At 35.2% G+C, this 22,594-nt stretch overlaps 1 pseudogene; it reads right to left on the bottom strand.

Moving 5' to 3' along the window:
• The window catches only part of LOC149122767 (AP-2 complex subunit sigma pseudogene), a 44,571-nt pseudogene extending 22,193 nt beyond the window's left edge, over nucleotides 1-22,378 (bottom strand).
• Nucleotides 22,379-22,594: the final 216 nt, after the last annotated feature.

The raw sequence follows: 22,594 nt of genomic DNA, 5'->3' as shown, positions 1-22,594 counted from the left end.
GATTCTAATCAATGGCTCATGATACAGTTTACAATCACACAGCTTAGTTTAGGTTACATGAAAGTTACTTGTTTTGATTTATAGTGTTGGTGGGAATGTGGAGCAATGGAAACGCTCACAGCCTCTTGGTAAAGGTGTAATAATTGAATACATGCGCATACTATAGACAGCATTTGCACTGCAGCTGTACACCATAGAAAGGATTGTGCTTCTACACTAAAAACGTTTGTAACAAGTGTTCATCAACAGAATAGATAAATCAATTCTGATGTGTTAATACAGAAGGAGACAAGCACACAGGAAAGACCACGGAAAGAAGACAAATTTAACAATATAATACTTACTTAAAGATGTCAGGTGGAAAAGAATACAAATTATATATTTTTATTTATAGAAGAATTGAAAACTTGCCAAGTTAAACTAGAGGATTCAGAGTTAGGAAAGCCATTAGTTTTAAAGGAAAGAGCACTGATTGTGAAGGGGCATAAAAAGTCTCTGCAACATGTGCAATGCTATTTATTGGCATGATTGGTGATTATCAAGGTGTAGATATCTGAGTACAAATTTTGCATAATTTATTGAGTTCCTTTTTAGTTTGCTCCTTTTCTGTTTTAGTGTTCTATTTCAATTATCTGCGTTATAAATTTTATCACTATGAATCAATTAAATTTTTATGTACACATTTATTTGAGAGGCAGAGAGACAGAAAGATAGAGACATCTTCCACCTGTTGGTTCACTCCCCAGATGCCACACAGCTGGGGCAGGGAAGCTCGGAACTCAAAGTCAGTTCTCACATCTGGTGGCAGGAACCCAGTTACGTCAGCCACAATCAGTGCCTTTCAGAATCTGTATTAGCAGAAAGCAAAAGGATTAAAAAGTATAAAACTGGCATTCTCAGTGTAATGACTCATGTTCTTGTCAGGCATATAATATAATGGTGAATATGATGTACATGCATACTATAATAAAATGTAAATATTTGGTATGGTATTGTAGTTGTAACATACTACATATAATGCCATACAGTTTATATTAAGGACACTGCTATTAAATTCTTAACATTATAACATGTAACACATGTGCACATTATTTATAATGCATCTGCAATTCATGTTACTATATTTACATCACAGATACATATAGAGAAAATGGGTGAGATTATGTAATCATATTTCAGTTCATCACAAAGGAATGGGGTTTTTGGCACACTGGTTAAGATGACAGTGAGGATATCTGTATCCCATGTCAGAGTGCCTAGGTTTGGGTCCTGGCTTTGTTTCCAATACAAACTTCCCACCACTGTGCTCCCTGAAAGGCAGCACTTGACGGCTCCAGTATTTGGATCATTGCCCTCTATATAGGGTACCTTGGTTGAATTATAGGCTCCTGGCTTTGACCTGACCCTGTGCAGGCTGTTGCTTACATCTGGGGAGTGAATCAGCTGGTGGAAGGTCCCTCTCTCTGTCTCTTTTGAAATTTTTTAAATGAATAAATATATCATCATGGAGATCTAGAAGAAAAATGACAACAATTACTTCTTGTTTTATATTTATTTCCATTTTTTAAATTTTATATACATGATCAGGAATGAAATAATAGTTGAAATATTTAAAATGAAAAGAATGGTACTCCTTTTCTTCTCTCCTCAAATTTTAGAACCTGTAATTGACATCTGAAATAAAATATTTTGAAATATTTACATGCTATTCTTTTAGGTTTTCCAAATTCTAACTCAGGATTCATGCTTTTGCCAATTTTGCATTTTTAGTATATATTTTAATTGACAGATAAAATTGTATGCATTTAGGTACAACATGATGTTTTGAGGAATACATACATTATAGAATGGTGCAGTCTAATGAAGAAAAACAGACTCATTAGTATTTTTTATTCTTATTCATTTTTTACATTCTATATTAGCTATATTTACATTCTATATTTTTTACATTTTATACTCTATAAAGCCAGGACCACATATTAGAGAAATCATATAATACTTTTCTTTTTGTAGACTGGCTTTTTTCACTAAACATATATACATATCACATTTTCTTTATCCAGTTATCTATTGATGAACATGTGGTTAATTCCATAACTTAGCTATTGTGAATTCAGCTGCAATAAACATGGGGATACAGGTAGATTTTAAATGCTAATTTCATTTTGTTTGGGTAAATTCCAGAAGATTAAGTATTTCTTAATCTTCCAATTTAAAGCATTTTGTATTAACCCATTCCTATGTTACATGAGGAATTATCTCATTTCCACTACAGCCTCTGATCATTTCCATCTCTTATTTTTTCTGTAGTTATTTTATTTTTATGGAACCAATAGATTTAAGTACAATGCTGAACACTTATTTATGTATTCTCATGTAATTTTTGCATTTTAGCTTCATGCATTTTATAACAAACATGATTTTATTAATATTTCTGATAAAATATGTTTATTATTCAATAAGAAAAAATAAGTCATGTGAAAAGTTTGAAAAGATAATCTAAATTTATCAACTTGTTTGGCTACAAGTATCTGCTACCCCTTTTTTCTATCTATCTATCATCTATATATCTTTCTACCTAATATCTATCTAATATAGATTTACTTTTTGTCTATTTAAATAACAATTATTTTTGTATATTTAGTGATTAGTACAGATTTTAATATTTTAAACTCTTCAATGTCTGTAAAGTATCTCATAAAAATATATTCAAATGTTCATTTTCTTTTTAATTTTGCCTTTTACTTCTTCCCATTACAAACAGTATTCCAATAATGTCCTATATACACACTTTCATATTTGCCTATCAATCTAACTAAAATAGATTCAATAGAGTTGAAGAAATACAGGTGATAGCTTAGGGAATAAATAATTTCAATTTCCAGAAGCGGGTTGAAAAACTATAATGCTAAATTTAGTAAGTATAATCAGATTATTTTTCAAAAGGCTTATGCTCTCTCATATGGTGCATATCAATTTATAGAAAACCTCCATTTTCCAGAAATTCCAGGAGTAAATACATTTTTTGTGTGAAAATCACTTGAGTTAGGAGGATATTCCCTTGTTCTTTTACTTTTTTTTTTACACTGACTACAAACAGTTTTCTGTTTTGCAAGCATTACTCAAACATTACTCATTATTTGGGATTCCTTTTTGGCTATAATAATTTAATAATTAAATTCCAAAGTTAACTATATTTTATATCACTGCAAACAAATAAAGCCAAGCCGTCTGACATTAAATTAAAAATTACCATAGAATTTGACTTCTAATTAGTTAAATCATTTTTATATCAACAAAAAACATTTTGAAGTTCCTAGTGTAAGTTCTGTACATTCACTATTTTTTCTAAATCATTAACTACCCTTTTACACTACTACTGTATAATAAACAACTTATTTTATTTTTATAATATATATTATACAGTATATAATACAGCATACAATATATACACAATATATATAGTATATATAAAATATATATTATACAGTATATAATATATACTGTATATAATATATACTGTATAATAAACTATTTTATTTTTATTTGTTAATACCAGTTTTTATAAAAAGAAAATGTTTTTGTATTTATCAATGAATGATTTTCAAATTAGAAATATTCATATTATTTAGTAAATAGTCCAGGTTTTCATATACATTCACTATGAGAAAAGTTCGGAATTTTGAAATTGAAATGAAAGAATATGCATGGCTATTTTTGGAATGCTTCTAACACTTGTTCAATACTAAATTTTGAACATAAAAATTCTAACATTTATGGTGGTAATAACAAAGGAGTAATGATAGATCAAATGAATAACCCAGCAATTACAGTTATGAAACTATATATTTTGAATTAGGGCCAAAGCTACTGAGAAAGAGAAATGAGTATTCAAAGTAATAGAAACAAATAACTGTCTATATAAACATATGCCAGCAACATTGAAAATAACACGCTTAAACACACAAACACACACACACACGAACATGTATCTATTTCAGCAAAATGTAAAGCATAAATGAGAATTGAGGATAACTAAGAATATGAAAATGAAAAAAATTACTATACAAAAAAATTACTATACTATGCAGAAGCATCAGTAATAAAGAAAATAAATACTAGCATACCCTCATCAAAAGTTGGGACAGTTAACTAATCACAGACATTAACAAAGTGGAAAAGATATCAAATGCAGCCACCAGAGTCAGTGTCAATAGCAAAGTAAAAGCCTCTAACAACTCAGTTAAAAAAAAAATCTGGCTACAGAAGCTTTTCCTGTTAGAATGCACCACTTGTTTCTTGTAGTACATATATGAAGTATAATTATCGATATCTAAATATATAGTGATTATTTAAAATGCCACTCTTCTATTAGATAAGAAACTAGTAAATTTCCTGCAAAGTGTGTGCAAACATTACCTGTCTCTATTGCAGCACTGTTACCATTTTACAGCGCAGCATCTGCTAAGCAAAACTTGGAAACTTTAATCATCAATATGTATTCACTGTACTTGCAAACACAGGGAATGCAAAGATAGTTTAGTTTTGCATAATCCATATCACTAGCACACTAAAAGGAGGAAAGACAGAAAATCATATGTATAGATTCTAAAGAGCATTTGCTATTTTCATCTATATCACTATTGCCAGATAAATGCTGTTACAATTTGTACTCACTATGCCATTATATTAAAAAAAAAGTATCATTCTTTGATAAGTATTGCTGAGCTCACTAAGTGAGCTGGTAAGAATAATCTTTTAAGGGAGAGAGAGGGAAGGAGATGGAGAAGTGAGGGGGGGGATTAGTGTTTATAACAATCTGCACTGTTAATGTAAGGAGTAAAATAGATAGGAAAAGGAACCTAAACTCCAGCAAAGGAAAAGAAACTCGTGCATTGAGCACTGGGGAGCTGTACATAAAGAAATTTCTAATGAAAGAGATGTACCATACTTCAGGGTATGAAATTTCAATACTACAAGAGTGGGAATTCCTTCCGATTTTATATGCAAGGTCATTTCAACTAAGATACAAATCACCTTTTCTTGGAACTTGGCAAAATCATGTTAAGCTCATCTATATTTTCATGTGAGATTACTCATCAGAACAATATTTAAAACTGTAAATAATTAAAAAGAATTTTAGTGCTCCAAGTTAAATGTAAGTAATTCAATAAAATTATGTTTATATAATGAATTTTTGTGTAGCTATTTAAATTAGATTTAGGGAATATAGTGGCAATTAAGAGTTTTTGCATTCATAAACATTACATTCACAACTAAAAATATTAACATGTTTTCCCCAGATGTCCTATGTCCTTTATTTATCTAGTGTTCCTCAATTTTTTTCATAAGTATAGATAATTAATGTATTGAAATGAGTTTACATTTCAAAGACAAAATATATTATAAATATATTAAGTTTCTTATGATTGTAGTAAAATTTATTAAGTAATACAAGAAAAGGAAAAGAAATCAGTTATGTCACAATTTTTTAAAAAAAAATTATTTATTTATTTGAGAGGCAAGGTTACAAACCAAGAGAGAGAGAGAGACAGAAAGGTCTTCCATCTGCTGGTTCACTCTCCAAGTGGCTGCAATGGCCAGAGCTGCACCGATCAGAAGCCAGGAGCCAGGAGCTTTTTCTGGGTCCCCCATGTAGGTGCAGGAGCCCACGTGCTTGGGCCATCTTCTACTGCTTTCCCAGGCCATAGCAGAGAGCTGGATCAGAAGTGGAGCAGCCGGGACTCAAACCAGCACCCATAATCTTAGCTCACTGTGTCAGAGCACCGGCTCCAATGCCACAAATTTTAAAAAGATAATATTGTAAAAGTACCCACACAGAATCATGAAGAGAGCTAATTTCCTTCATCTTTGGCTGTGTCATCCAGTATTTACCTTGTCCAGGTGCCGTAACTAAAAGTAAAAGGAAGAGGAAAACAGTGAGTACTTGGGCACATTTTGCAAGATGCTGCAGTCTGTTTTCTGGATACTGACATTTGCATGTGGAGTCTTTTCACACATACAGATACTAGAATGCCTCGTTCCCAGTGAGGTAACTCAAGGTGACACATTGCTGTTTCATCCAATTCAGTTTTTAAGACCTCCCTATGACATTACATCTTCTCGCTCAGAACAAAATATAACTGCTTTGGGTCAGATAAGCTATGTAGTAATAAACAAATTGGCCGCTAGTAATTCAACTCCAATATGAAATGGTAGAGTAAGATGAGGGTAATTCCTTTAAAAATATACAACCATGGAACTGGTGCTGTGGCATGGTGAGCAAAAGCCTCAGTCTGCAACACTGGCATCATTTATGGGCTCAGATTCAAATCCTGGGTGCCCCACTTCCAATTCAGTTCCTGCTAAACCTGCCTCGGAAAGCAGCAGAAGATGGTCCATGTCCTTGGGCACTTTGTCACCCACGTGAAGATCTGGAAGAAGCTCCTGGCTCCTGGCTTCAGCCAGGCCAAGCCCTGGCCATTTCAGCCATTTGGATAGTGAACCAGTGGGTGGAGAATCGCTCTCTCTGCTGCCCTACACCCTTCTGTAACTCTGCCTTTCAAATAAATAAAATAAATCCAGAAGTTGCAAAAAGGGATCTGTGGCTTCACAGTGGGGGTTTATGGATAGGAACTAAAATGATGCCATGTTCTCGAAATACGATGTGTTTTAGGTTAAAATGCGCTATATTGGCCGGAAGACTCCTTTTATTGCTCTTCCTCCTCCCAGGGATCCCTCAGCGAAGTCTCCCATGTTGCCTTACACACTCACAGCAGAAGTGGAAGTGGCACTCGGGGATACACCAGCTGAGCCTTGTGGTTTGGCACGTGACGGCCTTTAGGAATCAACTTGTCACTGGCTGCTTCTAAAGGGAACAGCTTCCTTTCTGACAAATTCCTGCGGAAAGTGTCGATTTTCTGTTAGCGAAGCCAAACGTTAGCACGGAGAGTATATAGTCTCATCAGAAATTTCAAATTGTGAGTCTTCTCCCGCTGTCCAACATGAGCTCGGAGAAATTCTTCAGCAAAACTGCCCTAAGTGCCGGGTCTGCTTTTGAACTGCCTGATCCTTGGCTTACATAATCTTGGTCTGCTATCATATTTAATGGTGATGGACAGCAAAGCCAAAACTCAAGACTGATTTTTCTACATTTTTCCCCATAGCTGCAACCTCAACAGACAAGAAGGCCACAGTTTTTAAAAAATTGTGTGGCATAAGCAGAATAATCAATTTTCTAGAGAAATAGTTTTATTATATTCATGGCGTGAAAATCAACACAAGGTAACAGAAAATGTTTTGGATTTTTGTATTGGGTAGTGATGGTATGATACTTTCAATCATCAATTTCTGCATGACTTTGTAGTACGGCTTATATACTGTACACACACCTACACACACATGTTTGTGTGTGCATATAAAAATTGTGGGGAAACAAAGAAAGTTTATTTTGATAAAAAAAATTGGAAACCCACAAATAGCTTTTCATAATGTTCATTTTCCACGAACTTTTTGAAGACCCCCCCTATATTTCATGGAAAATGTATACTATGAAGAAGCCATGCATGAAGTTTAAACTTTTTTTGAACCCAAACAAAATTATTTTTGAATTCAGTGTTTACTGCAAACTCCGAGCAATCTTCATACAACCATCACCTCCTGAAATTACAGGTCTACTCTTTTCTCCCTTCAGTTCATGGAAGAAGGGCTGTTGAGGGCAGGTGCTCTCTCTCCTCCACAGTGGAAGCCAGCCCCATGCTTCCCTGTCATCTTCTGAGGGCTTGTTTTTCTTCTCTGGAAAAGGTGGGCTCTATCACTGTCATGCCTGTGTCCCATGGGATAGGGGAGAGACAAAATGAATGCAAGCAGCTTTCTTATAACGACAAAATCAAGAAATTGTTTCCAGGACTTCTATATACATGTAATTGGCCAGGACTTGACTGCAAGGGAAGTCCAGGGCTCTGTGCATTGTGAAAACCCAGAGGTTCTAACATAGCTTAAAAGAAAGAACATTCATGCTGAAGAGGTTTCAAAGGTTTCATTGCAGAGCAGCAATCAAAAGACAGATCTTTCAGTAAAAGGTGCTATTTGGTAGGTAATGGGAAAATAAAATAAAATATTTCATCTCTAATATACTTCATATAAAAATAAATTTTAGAATGATCAAAGATGTGGACAAAAAGTAAAATCAGAGTGTTAGTGGAAGGAAAATTTAAATAATCATTTTCATAATATTAACATGAATATGGAGGTAGTTAAATTTATAAATATTTAAATTTAAATATTTAAAGTAATTGACTTTGCCTTCATTCAAGTTTGGTATTATAACGTAGGAACAGGCATGCACGGGTGTGTGTGCACATGTGAATACATACAAATGTACTTCAAATATTTTGTTGGAAAATGGAGTTAAAAGCTAAGTTTATTTTGGTGCTAAAAGATTAAAATCTTTTCATACAAGTGGTCTCCAAAAATATCACAGAAATGCATATTATGAAACAAAAATTATACATGAATTTCAGAAGTGTTTTGTACTAAAATAAACCCATGCTTCAATTTCATTTTCCCATGTACTTTTTGAAGCATCCTTTCGTAAATACAGAGTTGAATATAAGGGAAAACTGGTATGAATATTTACAACATGGTTCATTTCCTTAACACATAAAAGTTATCATGCAGCAATATGACTGGGCATATACCTAAATAAATATAGAGGAGTGGACAAGAAGCTTAAAAGCTCAAAAGGGTGGGCCAGCGCTGTGGCTCACTTGGTTATTCCTCCACCTGCAGCGCCGGCATCCCATATGGGTGCTGGGTTCTAGTCCCGGCTGCTCCTTTTCCAGTCCAGCTCTTTGCTGTGGCCCGGGAGGGCAATAGAGGATGGCCCAAGTGCTTGGGCCCTGCACCCACATGGGAGACGAGGAGGAAGCACCTGGCTCCTGGCTTCGGATCGGTGCATCCACTGTGGTGGCCATTTGGGGAGTGAAGACCTTTCTCTCTCTCTCTCTCTCTCTCTCTCTGTCAGTAACTCTACCTGTCAAAAAAAAAAAAAAAAAAAAACACAAATGGGAAAAGAGTGAGATATCTTTAAAGCATACCAACAAAACAGTCTCTATTTTTACCCTTTAGTTTTCCAGGACTAAAGCATTTTATTTTATACTGATATTTGCATAGGTAAGACAACATGGGTTCTCTTATACCAGTAGTGGGATAGTAAATGATACTCTCTTGCTAGGGTATTTTAGCAGGAATTTTAAGAATACTTAGTCTGAAAAATATGCTGCAGTACCTTATCCTACTGAAATGTGTGCACATCTTACAAAACAGCAAATTAACTCCAGCTTTGGATGCTGTATCAAAATATTGGGGGCAATATATACGCTACTATACTATATACTCCTGATTTTTCTCTCCCGTGTCACAGGTCACTTCTTTCATTATCATTTGGTGATTCCTCCTCATCCTCTCCACATTTAAGTTCTGAAGTGTGCTCAAATCCAACCCTCTCTGCATCTGATGCTGCTGACTCGCAAAGTGGTGTCTTCTACTGGAATCAAGACTCAGCTATTCAACATGTCTCTTGAATTGCTAATCGGCATCTCAACTACAATTAATCCTAAATAAATAGATAATATCTCCAACCCCACCTCCCAACAGGTATTGACAACTGCATGTCTAGATTCCTGTCTCCAAGACTCTGAAATAACCTTGATTCTTCCCTCTCTCACATACCACATTCAATCAAGAAGCAGTTCTTACGGAGCCTTTTTCAAAATGTATCTGGAAAACATCATTTTAGTCTTCTGCACTTCCCAATCTGTTTCCAGCTACATTGCTATTTGTTCATTGATTCCTCTTATTCACTCTGAAAAGTCAGTCTTCCTCGTCAACTTCATTGGGGACCAAAACCACTACTCGCTCAAAGCTTTCTGATGTCTTCTCATCTCATCAAAGAGGCCAAATTCCTTATAGAGGTCAGCAGGACCTTCATGTTCCCCTGTTCGGTCACCTCTCTTACTTCCTACTATCTTTCCATCACTTGTTAACTCTGCTGCAGTCACACTGGCCCCAAGGGCTATCTATTGAATGGCACAAACTTTTAACTGTCTCGCCCTTTGTACTTACTGTCTGTTTTGATGGAAATATTATGCAGGTATCTACAATGCTCACCTACTTACCCGGGGGCTATGATCAGTTCTCACCTTCTACCCAGTAACTGTGACAACTTGATTTCACCTTCCTCATTGGCTTTCTTCATTATCTTCCTTCCTACCTTATTTTCTCCATGCATTCATTGCCATTTAATATGCCAATATGTTTCCTTATTTAAATTCCTAATTGTCTGTCTCCAACATCCATACATTAAAGTATAAGCTCAATGAAGTCTAGTTTTTGTTGTCATCTGTTTGCTTTTACCTCCTTGAGCAAATGCAACCAAGCCTGATTCATAAAAGAAATTCAACAAGCACTTTTTGGTAAGTTTATGAGTGAGTAATATTTAATAGAAAGCTTGGTCTATTTGTACCATAAAACATTGTAAAGCCAATGAACAATTCAGGTGACCCACTTCATGCTCATTTGGATATTTAAGAATGACAAAATCACACTATACTGTGTTATACATATTCTGCTATTATTAATGTTAAATAAAATATAAATGTGATATGTATGTTACTTACATCATATTTATTATTTTGCTTGCAAATACATATAAAAAGTAGATTGCTCATTAATCTACAATTTTTTCTATATATTTAAAATATTATTAAATAAAAAATTTAAAATCCTCAAACCATAATAAATTTATAAATGTTTCCTTAAATATATGGCAAATTAAAGATTGTGGGTAATTGCATAACTTCAAATTACATGTGGAAATGGAGGAGAAGAAATGAGAAAAAAGAAACTTTAAAATGTTTTTCAATTGAAGTTTTAAATAGATATGATTAAATAATATTTGCTCACTGTGTTTTATACTTATTTTTTAATCTTTACTTTTATTTCTGTATTTTTAAGAGATGATTTAAACTGAGCTAAAAAGACCACTATGCAGATGTATCAAAGAGCCAATTTTTTATTAGTAATCATCATTTCCACTATGAATGTGTTTATTCCTTCATTCAAAATGTATGTGATGGTGTCAAACTAGCATAAAAAGACATATAGATAAAGGGAACAGAATATCTCATAAATAAACCCTAATGTATGTGTCAAAAGACCTTCAACAAAGATTTCAGTAAATCAGTGGAAAAAGGACAGCTTCTTCAGTGAATGATGCCTGGAAAACCAGATATTCACATATAAAATAAGAGACTGGAGATTATTTATATGTGTGTGCGCATGCTATACACACACACACACACACACACAAAAGAATTAACTCAGGATTGACAACCTATAGGTATAAAGTAAAACTTTAAAACCCCTAAAATAACAGAGCAAAATCTCAAAGACTTTGGATTTGGAAATGATTTTTTTTTTTCAAAATGAAACCAAAAGCACAGACAACAAACCAAAAATAGACAAATGTTCTTACAGAAAATGTAAAAATTTATGCACATTTCAATAGAGTGTAGAGCAATTTATGAATCTGGAGAAAACATTTGCAAACCATATGCCTTTATACAAGAAGAAGTTGATATTCAAAATAATGAACATTTATAAGTCAACAATAGCAACAATAAGAAACTTGAATTTGGAATAATGGGTAAAAGGCTTGCACAGATGTTGCTTCAAAGAAGATAGTTAAATTTCCAACCAGTACCTGAAATTAAATAAGAGGGACCCAGAAAGACAAATACCACGTGATCTCCCTTATATATGGGAACTAAAACTTAAAAAAAGAAGAAGAAAGAAATGTCTGTGTGTATTCCTGCAAATATAGTTTTGTAAAACTTTGTTTTATAACTTTGTCAAGCCAATGATTAAGAATATTATACCGGTGCCGGCGCCGTGGCTCACTTGGTTAATCCTCTGCCTGTGGCACTAGCATCCCATATGGGTGCCAGGTTCTAGTTCCAGTTGTTCCAGTCCAGTTCTCTGCTGTGGCCCGGGAAGGCAGTGGAGGATGGCCCAGGTGCTTGGGCCCCTGCACCCGCATGAGAGACCAGGAAGAAGCACCTGGCTCCTGGTTTCGGATCGGCACAGCACCGGCTGTAGCAGCCATTTGGGGGGTGAACCAACTTAAAGAAGACCTTTCTCTCTGTCTCTCTCTCACACTATCTATATCTCTACCTGTCAAAAAAATATTATACTACTATATTTTAATGATCTGTGATTACTTCAAAATGTATTGTATATTGGTGAAATGGTCATTTTTTCATTCAATTATTGTTTATAGCCATTGTCTATGTTCCCATTAAACTAGGACCCTTTTTCTTTTTAATGGTTAAATTTATTCTGTGAAATATAAAGCTTTTTTTTACTATAATGTAAATTTAAAATATCCTATTTGAAAAACTAAAAAAAGAATGAAAGGGAGAAGGAAGAAGGGTGGAAGGAGAAAGGGTGAGGGAGGGAGGAAGGGACTATCATTTTGTTCTTAGAATTGCATCTACAAACCACATTGAATCTTAAAAAAAAAAAAACTGAAATTCTTTTTAACAAAAGAATCAATGAGACTAAACATTAGGGAGATGTAAGTCAAAACCACAATAAGATACTACAAATGCCCCTTAGGGTGGTCATGATCAAAAGAATAAAAAATAAAGAGTGTTGGCAAGGATGCAGACAAACTGAAACCCTGTATAGTTTTAATGGGGATGTAAACTGGCATGTCCACAAGCAGAAACAGTAACAGGGGCCCAATGTTGTGGCACAGTGGGTTAAGCCACCACCTGCAATGCTGGCCTCCCTATGAGCTCTGATTTAAGTCCATGCTGCTCTACTTCTCCATTCCTTGCTTATGCACCTGGGAAAGGCCCGAGTGCTTGGGCATCTGCTACCCATGTGGGAGACCTTGATAGAGTTTCAGGCTCCTGACTTCACTCGGGCTCAGCCCTGGCTGCTGCAGCCTTATGGGGCCTGAATCAGACAATGGAGAATCTGTCTTGTCTCTCCCTCTATCTGTGTAAATCTGCCTTTGAAATAAATTTTAAAAAAAATCTTTAAAAGGAAAAACAGTAAAGAACACTCTCAAATAATTAATATAGAATTACCATAAAATCTAGAATTTCCACTACTGGTTAGATATTCAAAAGAATTCAAAGCAAGGACTCAAAGAGATATTTTGCACACCTATGTTCATAATAGCATGACTCACAATAATCAATAAACTAAAGCAACCCAAATGTCCATCAACATTTGAAAGGTTCTGGAAAACGTGATAAATACATGTAATAGAAGTTCATTTAGCATTATACAACCCTGTCACATACTACTATGTGGATCAAGGACATTGTGCTGAGTGAAATAAAGCTCACAAAGAGCAGACAGCTATGATCCCATTTACAGGAAAAAGCCGAGCAAAAAAATCACAGAAACTTAATTGTTTGCACTCTTTATAAATTGATCAATACACATTTATAATATAATTATTCAATAATGCAGTGCATCATTAGTTTCTCGTTTCTTTATTATAGTGTTGTCATAAGATCTGGTAGCTGTGTATTTGCAGAATTCCCATGGCCAAAATCTGAAACAGTGGAGACTCCTACTAGCTGTGGCCACTCATACTCTTTGTAGTAGCAGGCAAATGGAAGCAACCCGTAGTAAATTTAAGCTCTCCTGGATATCCAGAGCCGGAATTACAACTATCTCAATCATCATGAACAACTTAATTAAATCATTTCTATGAAGCACTTAGGATAGTGACTCCCACATAATGCCGTATGTAATGTCCTGTTATTATTGTACTCACTATGATTACTGTTGACATTGTTATAGTCACTGCCTTCAAGCTGCAGATTCCACATCTGTGGATTTAACCAAATGTGGATCAAAAATATTTGAAAAAAAGTATCTGTCCAGAACATGTATATAGACTTTTTATTCTATTATTCCACAAACTATATAGTATATCAACTATTAGTATATAATTTACATTGTATTAGGTGCTAAAATCATCAAGGGATGATATAAGTCTGGAGGAAGATGTGCTTAGAATATGTACAAATACAATGTCATTTTATATAAGGGACATTGGCATCCCCAGTTATTAATATCTGAAGGAATCCTGCAATGACTCACACGCTATTATTATTATTATACTTAAGACAGTTGTTGGGGCCGGCACCATGGCGTACTAGGTTAATCCTCCACCTGCCCCGCCAGCATCCCATATGGCCACTAGTTCTAGTCCTGGTTGCTCCTCTTCCAATGCAGCTCTCTGCTGTGGCCTAGGAAAGCAGTAGAAGATGGCCCAAGTGCTTGGGCCCCTGCACCTGCATGGGAGACCGGGAAAAAGCACCTATCATCTGGCTTTGGTTCAGCGCGGCTCTGGCTGTTGCAGCCATTTGGGGAGTGAACCAACGGAAGGAAGAGCTTTCTCTATGTCTCTCTCTCTCACTGTTATTTCAACTGGAAAATAGTAATTTATGTTTTGACACTGTGATCAATGAAGTAAATATGGAAATATTTTGATAAGATATTACTGTTGAAATCTTTACTTAGTATATACCAGGTTGATCTTCTGTATATAAAGATAATTGAAAATGAATCTTGATGAAGAATGGGATGGGAGAGGAAGTGGGAGATATTCTATGTTGTGGGTTGTGGGTGGGAGGGAGGTTATGGGGGAAAAGCCGCTATAATCCAAAAGTTGTATTTTTGAAATTTATATTTATTAAATAAAAGTTTAAAAAATAACTAAGTGTTGAAAACTTTAAAAAAGATATTATTGAGTTATTAAGTTATGTTTCCTCTTTATAACACCAGAAATGTAATTGAGAAACCCTGGCATGTATTAGATGTCATATGTAAACACATAATTGTGTGCAATGTTGCTCATGGATGTGTCCATCCATCTTCATGATAAGATTGGGCCCCACAGAGCAGATACAATTGGCACACAGGATGGCGGAGCTACTCCAAAAATATTTTGTTGGGCAGAGACAATGGGGGGGGGGCATGTTTGTGTGAGAAAGAAAATTGTACACTCTCCTGAATGTGGAACTTATGAATGAGGCTCTTGACAGGATAAATGATTTTCAAAAGAATTTTACTATTTTTTATTAGGTACTGAATTTTATTGCATTTTTAGATGGAGCATGTTTATGGCCTGAATCACATGAACATGAGTAATATCAAAACCCAACAGGAGTTGTAAATTTAGAACTGTAATAGGTGTAATAATTCCACCAGGAATTAAATACAGAATAATAGCATATGCTTATCTTTGCATGCAATGGTGTTATTACTATCATTATTAGAATCTGGCCTCTGCATTGTTGCCTTGAAGGTTTCTGCAGCTGGAAGTCTGTTGAAGAATACCTGATGCCTAATTCTGTTTTAACTGGGGAGAACATCATTGGTTTTACTTATGATTTCATCCTTAAGGAACAGAGATGTTTGCTTTCTTTCAAGTTCCCCAAGCACCATTTGAATACAACGACCACATTTAGGAACAAAATCCACTGTGCAACATCCTTCACAGAAATGGCTCCTACACACCAGGTTGGAGAATTAAAACAAACTGACTGTTCAATGATAAATTCCTGAAACTGGAGAAAGGGTCAGAGCACATAAAAACATGGGCATAACCTTAACTACAGAGATATGAATGGTTTTCCACAGCTACAATTATTTTATAACCTGCAGGAGGATTTATCAGGCTAAACAGACCATATGGTGAGATGAATCCTTAAATAGAAAAAAAAAAAAAAAAACAGAAAGGAATTTTTAAAGTGCTCAAGTGGAGATAAAGTCATCTATAAATTTCCATAGAGAATATGCAAGAGTGAAATGAAAAACAAAAAGTAAAATCGCTTCATGGGATGGTAAGTAAACACACACGCACACACACAACACATACACAGGGAGGCACACACAATTCAGGACGTGGCTGATGATAAAAGTTGACATTGAAAAATTATGAGGATTTAGCCTTGCAGTTAAAATGCTGGATAAGAGCATCCTCATCCCGTATCAGCATACCGAGGTGTGAATCTTGACTCTGTCTCCTGACGCCAACTTCTTGTTAATGCACATCCTGGGAGGTAGGAAGTGATGGCCCAAGTGCTTGCGTTCCTGTTGTGTTGCTGCCACCCATGTTGGAGATCTGGATGTAGTTCTCAGGTGCAAGCTTAGGCCAGGCTCATCCCTGGTTGTTGCAGGCATATGGGTAGTAAACCTGAGGATGGAATTCTCTTTCTATCTATATCATCTATATCTATCTATATCTATATCTATATCTATATCTATATCTATATCTCCATCTCTATATCTATCTACATCTATAACTATAGCTGTGTCTATGTCTACATCTATATCTATCAATCTATCTCTCTTTATATATATATTTTCCTCTCTCTCACCTCTCTCTCTTTTTGTCTGTCTTCTCCCCAATACATACACATGTGCATACATATATATTTTTAAATGTGCTTGATAAAAAATAAGAATTCTAAGATAATTTATAATGTAGTTTTGTCTAATTTGCTTAGTGTTTTGGTAATGATATAACATCTTTAAAGAAGAAACTTCCTGCTTGATTGACAGAAGCGTGGAGAGGCAAGAAAAATTGGTTGTTACGGTGAAGCAATGTTCATTGCCGAAGCGTATGCCACTATGGGATGGTTTTAGAGTTAAAAGAAAAACAAACGTACAATTGGTGTGAAGATGTCAGTGAGGCAAGATATAAAAGGAGATAAATATTCTAAGTCTCTTGATTTTCTTTTGACTTTACTCAGAAAGGAACTTAGACTATGAAGAGCACAGCTAACTAGTTCATGGTGTTGCCCTTATTCCTCAAATAAACAACTTTGCCTCACCATGGAAGGGACAGGTGTTTGCCAATCTTTTGTTCATTAGGAAATAAAAGACCAGTGAGCCTCAACCGCATGAGAAATAGGGGACTGAGCTGAATATGGCATCTGCTCTCCTCTAATGTAATTTCTTCAGCTTAATTGCTTTCTGACAGCACTCCCTGGATTCTTCAGGAGCCTTCTGTCCAGTACTTAGCTGCAAAGATTCCCCCAGACCTCTTGATTGGTGTCAAAACCACAGCATTTAAATTATAAGGCCATGTACTACAATTTATATTTAAGCATTTATGATTTTTACATGTGACTTGTCTGTCTTCAATATTTTAATCATCATAGACAAATGGTGGACGACTCAATGTCATGATTTTACTTGAGGTTTCATTAAATATAAAAGTCACACCACGTAAGAAAACCAAACAATTCTCTTCCATCTTGGTTTTGGAGCTAAACTTTTGCTGTAGTACAGAGGCTGTTCTCATTGGAGATTTGGGAAATTCACTGAAATCAGAGAAAAATCTGATCATTTAGATTCAAATCATGTGCTCATGTAATTAAATTTAATGAAGAAATATGTAGGGGTTTTATTTCTAATTTTTTCCTGTAAAAATACAGGATCAGAAAACAACACTTTTACGGACACAGAATGATTTAGACGAAAACAATCTTCCATGTTTAGAATTGTCTGGACTCTGTTCAGAATTTAAATCACTATAAGCAATAAATTCATGGTGGAGTTTTTTCTTAGCCCCCTTTTTTACTGTCCTACATTTTATTTCTGAGTCATCTGAGTTATATGCTAGATCATAGCCTTCCACTTCAGAACAACAGGAAACAAAAGACGTGTGTTTCAAATTTACCGTGATTTCAGGAACACTTGTACTCAATTATATTGGTTCACTGACATCCTGTTATCTGATAGTTTGATTTTAGGAGTGAAATATCTACTCTGCAGTGTATAATGAGATTTGTGGTAACTCATTTAGTCTCTTTTTAGCATTATCACATTTTATGGTTAAATGTCGATCCAGTCACTAAACTATTAAGAGCAATAGTTTTAAGGCTAAATAGGATTCTATTGTATACATAGAAACCACAATTTTGAAATTCATTCCTCTGTTCATGAACACTATCTGTTTTCCATGTGCTGGCTCTTGTAAATAATATAAGAAACACAACAGTACAGATACTGTAGCCGGATTCCTGAACAGAGAAGAAACACCAAGTCCAGGATGCAGTCCCTATTATGTTGGCATAAGTCCCAGGTGGATGCATACCCAAAAACACTGAGCCCCAAAGAGGGAGTATTTTCTTATATATATTTTTATCTTGTCTCCCTTATATGGCTACACCCATATATGTGATTGTATATGCTAATGTGACATGGTGGATATAGCAATTGACACAATACTGCCCATGCCATTGCTGATAATGATTCTTTCACATACATACTGAGCTCTACCCTGTCTGGCAAGACTAATACGTTTGTTCTGTACTATCAAGCAGAAGCCAAAATGGTTACATAAAAGCAGGTAATAAGTAGGTTAAAGCATTCATAGGCAAAGCCAATAAAGACCACATTCCATTACTAGGGAAATGTTTTTTTTTTTTTTCTCCTTTTTCTGACTTTGGGAAGTTTCCTACCACAATACTTTTAAGAGTGGTAATTTCTTGTTAAAACTAGAAGGGATTATGCTATGGGAAATAAGCAAGATACACAAAGAATACTATTGCAGTCTCCACACAAATGTAAAATCTCTAAAGAAAAACAAAAAAAAGCAAAAGAAAAAACTTCAGCACATGTGAGAACACAGCAGAATAGTGGTTATCAGGGGGACAGGGTGATGGGAATAGGGAGATGTAAGACAAAGGGTAGAAGCGTGAAATTATGTAAGATGAATAATTTCTAGAGAGCTAATGTGCAGAATGAGGTCTACATATAATAATATCGTGTTATACACAGGAAACAGATTTTAAGTGTTTCTACTAAACACATAAAAGGCAACTCTGTGAGATGATGGACATGTTAATTTGCTTGACTATATGCATACATGTATCAAGACATGTTGTACATTTTAAATATAAGTATTAATAGTTAGCTTCATTTTATGTACTATCAAAATTATTGTTAAAATGTCAATAAATGTTTGTAAAATAGTTTAAAACGTGATAATTGCACAATTTTAAAACCAAGAACGCATATGCACAAGTATGTACTCATAATTATAAATCTTGCAGGCACTAAAATGGAAGAATCTGTGACTTCTTAAGTATTCAAATCTCTTACACAGATGATGATTTAAGTGTTTATTTATTTTTTGTAATCAGGATGCACCCAGCCATTGCCCTTTCTTCAATGTCTGTACCTCTAAACTGATAGTTTGTTGATTGGATAGTAGGAACAGACATGGTTATGACATTATTGTGCTGTTATTTTTTTGAAATTCCTAATACTTTATGATGATGTGATTTAACCATAGGTATAGAGATTAAGACCAATAAAATAATAAACAACTGAGTTGAGATACTAGCTCTTTTATTTCCTGCTAGGTGTATGTTCTTAGACATCTTTTCTTCCCCTGTTATTGTTGGGGTAGGAGTTTGAGTGTCCCATAAAGGCCCATGTATTGGGTCATTGGTCCACCATCAGTGATGTCAATGCTCAGTGTATCAATGCTAATGGTTAGTGATTTAACAAGGACAGTTGATAGAATTATGATGTTTGGAAGATGACCCTACCGAAAGGTCTTTGGGTAATTGGGAGGTTGTCCCCAGAACGTGGTTCTCACAAGAGGGTTGAATTTATAAGCCAACTTTGCCCTAGACTTCCTAACTGCTTGTGGGCTTGCCATGTGATCATTGCTCCAATAACACTCTGCCACTGCCAACCTCCAGCTTCGTAAGATACCAGAACAATGGGGAAGCATAATCCTGGACTGTGAACCTCCAAAGGCGTAAACTGAAACGAATTCCTGTCTACCTAAGAACCTCCTTTAAGGTACTTGTTATTCTGTAATGAAAAGCTGATGAATGCATTAGTTAATCTTCACTCTCCCCTTATCTTAAAATGAGGTAACATCCACTGCTTAGGGACAACACACATAAACCACTGGCAGAGATTGCTATAGGAAGTACCAACTACAGATCAGAAATGAGGCTGATAATTTAGACTAGAAAAGGATAACTGAGCGACTTTTACCTTCATTTTTATTTGGTTGTTAGTTTTCTTTGCTGGCTCAAGGAGAAAATAGTTTTGTTTGGAGAACGTTTACACCTTCATTTCCCAGCGTTGGAGCTAAGACATCATAAGCTTACTAAGCAATCTGATCTTCTGTTTTCTCATCTGTAGACATTTGGTATTATCTCCACCTAGTTCAAGGCACTATGTGGAGAACAATATAATTTGCTGTAAGTGAAATTGCAGTATTAAATGTAAATTATAGAGATTTTAAATTATTTCTTTTATTTCAAATCTTTTGTCAGATTTTGGAATTCTCATTAACATAATATAAAATCATCTGAAAAGTTGCTATCATGCGAAATTTTCATTTCCTGACCAATAAGTGTGTTTAGAAGATAATAGTATAATTAATATATCTGCACATTTTAAACAAACAAACTGGGGCACTCATTTAGCCTAGTGCTTAATACAACACTTAAGATGCCTGCAATCCCTATCCAAGTACCTGGTTTCAATTCCAGACATGAGCTCCTTAATCCCACTTTCTGCTTATGTAGACCCTCGGAACAGTGAGGCTCAAATGCCTGGGTGGCTGCCACCCATGCAAGAGACATGGAATGCATTCCCAGTTGTTGAACCCATGTTGTTATGGGATCTGGGGAGTGAACCCATGAATAGGAACAATCTCTCTCTCTCTCTCTCTCCCCCACAAACTCTATGTTTCTGTCTCTTTCATCTTTACATATCAAAGTAAGTAATTCTAATCAATAAGAATATCATAAATAACTTTATGTTGATGGCTAAAATGTCAGAATTTAAGACTGTGTAAATTAGAAAACAGCCTCAAATTATAGTGGAAAGAAACACCAAAAAAGTACTAGGATGGAGAGATGAAGAAGGATGCAAGTTTCATATGAGACTGAAGTATAATTAATGGTTAATTGGAAGCCAGTAATTATCTCCAACACAGTTATTTTTCCTTGTGGAGCGTAGGTGATTTATGAATATTATTGTGTTTAACCTAAAACAGTCACAATGATTAAACTAACTCAAGGTCCAAAAATGCTTAGAAAAATGGAGAAGTAACAAATGGATGTGAGGTCCCAACTGTTCTCTGAGTGACATGCATTAAAAGCTCTCAGAAAGAATTTCTGTATCATTTACAAATTCCATCAGGTAGACAGTCATTTGAAGCAGCAGGTAAGATATTGCTTGAGACCCCTCAGCTTATTTTAGAGTGCCTAATTTTGGGTCCTAGCTCTGTTTACAATTCCAGTTTCCTGCTATTGCATACCTTGGGATGTATCAGATGTAGGCTCAAGGACTTGGATTCTTGCCACCCACAAAGGGTACCTGAAATGAATTCCAGGCTCCTGACCTTGGTTTGGCCCATCCCCAGCTATTGCAGGCATTTGGGGGAGTGAACCAGTCAATGGAAGGATATATTTCTCTCCACCCCCCCCATCCTCTTCCTCTTCCACTTCCTCCTCTTACTTACTCCTACTACTTGGTCTTCAAATAAATAAAAATAAATTGATAAACATTGAAGATACATTTTAAAGAATTTCATCAAATAAATAACAAGCTAAAATCAAGGCAGGATTTAAGGAACATTATCTGAATCATTTATTTGCTTTTTTTTTTCTCTCTCTCTTTAGGATTCAGCCCTAGAATCTTGGTAACTTGAAATGAACTGTACCTATTTTGAAACGACCGGTAAAAAATATTGGCCAACTGTATTTCATAACAAATTATTTTAGAACACTGTTCACAATGTAATGTGATTATTTCAGATTCTTTATGTTCCTTATCTAGTTCAAGAATAGATATGCTTTACCATAAAGGTTGGCCATTGGTATAGTTGAGAACATTATTTGAATCTCCAATTATAACTTTATATACAAGGAGAGAAAATATTGTTATTAACCTGTGATGTTTTTGAAAAACATTCTTATTTTTAAAAACTTTTTATAAAACGTCATCTGGTGTATCTTCCTTTCAAAGACATCGTTTGCTCACTTCTTTACCAGATTGTTTTGTTGTTGAGTCACTTGAGCTTTTCATATATTCTGGATACTAATCCTCTGTTATATGCATATTTGCAATTTTTTTCAATCTGAAAGTTGGCTGTTCACTTTGTTAACCATTTCCTGTGCTGTGTAGAAACTTTAGCTTACTATAATCTCATTTGTCTACTATGTTTTTGTTGCCTGTGCTTTCGGGGCCTTACCCAAAAAGTCTTTGTGATCATGATTAATTGTGCTTCACTGTTGGACATCAGTGGTAGCACCAAGAATGACGTGGTTCCCAGATAGCGATAATGTTCAGAAAACGGATGAGTGCCAACTACCCAGGATGTTTGAAGAGCTGCATCAGCAAGAAACTTTTGAAAGTGAAGGTAAATCACAGCCACAGAACTGAAGCACAGACTCCAGGGGTTTCCCTCACACAGGGTTTACTAAAGTAGAGAAAGAGACACAGATTCCCTACTGAG

Source organism: Oryctolagus cuniculus, chromosome 13 (assembly GCF_051225735.1).
Source record: "Oryctolagus cuniculus isolate XC-2025 breed Fujian yellow rabbit chromosome 13, ASM5122573v1, whole genome shotgun sequence".
NCBI classification, from domain to species: domain Eukaryota; kingdom Metazoa; phylum Chordata; class Mammalia; order Lagomorpha; family Leporidae; genus Oryctolagus; species Oryctolagus cuniculus.
This window is presented reverse-complemented; position numbering and strand designations above follow the sequence as displayed.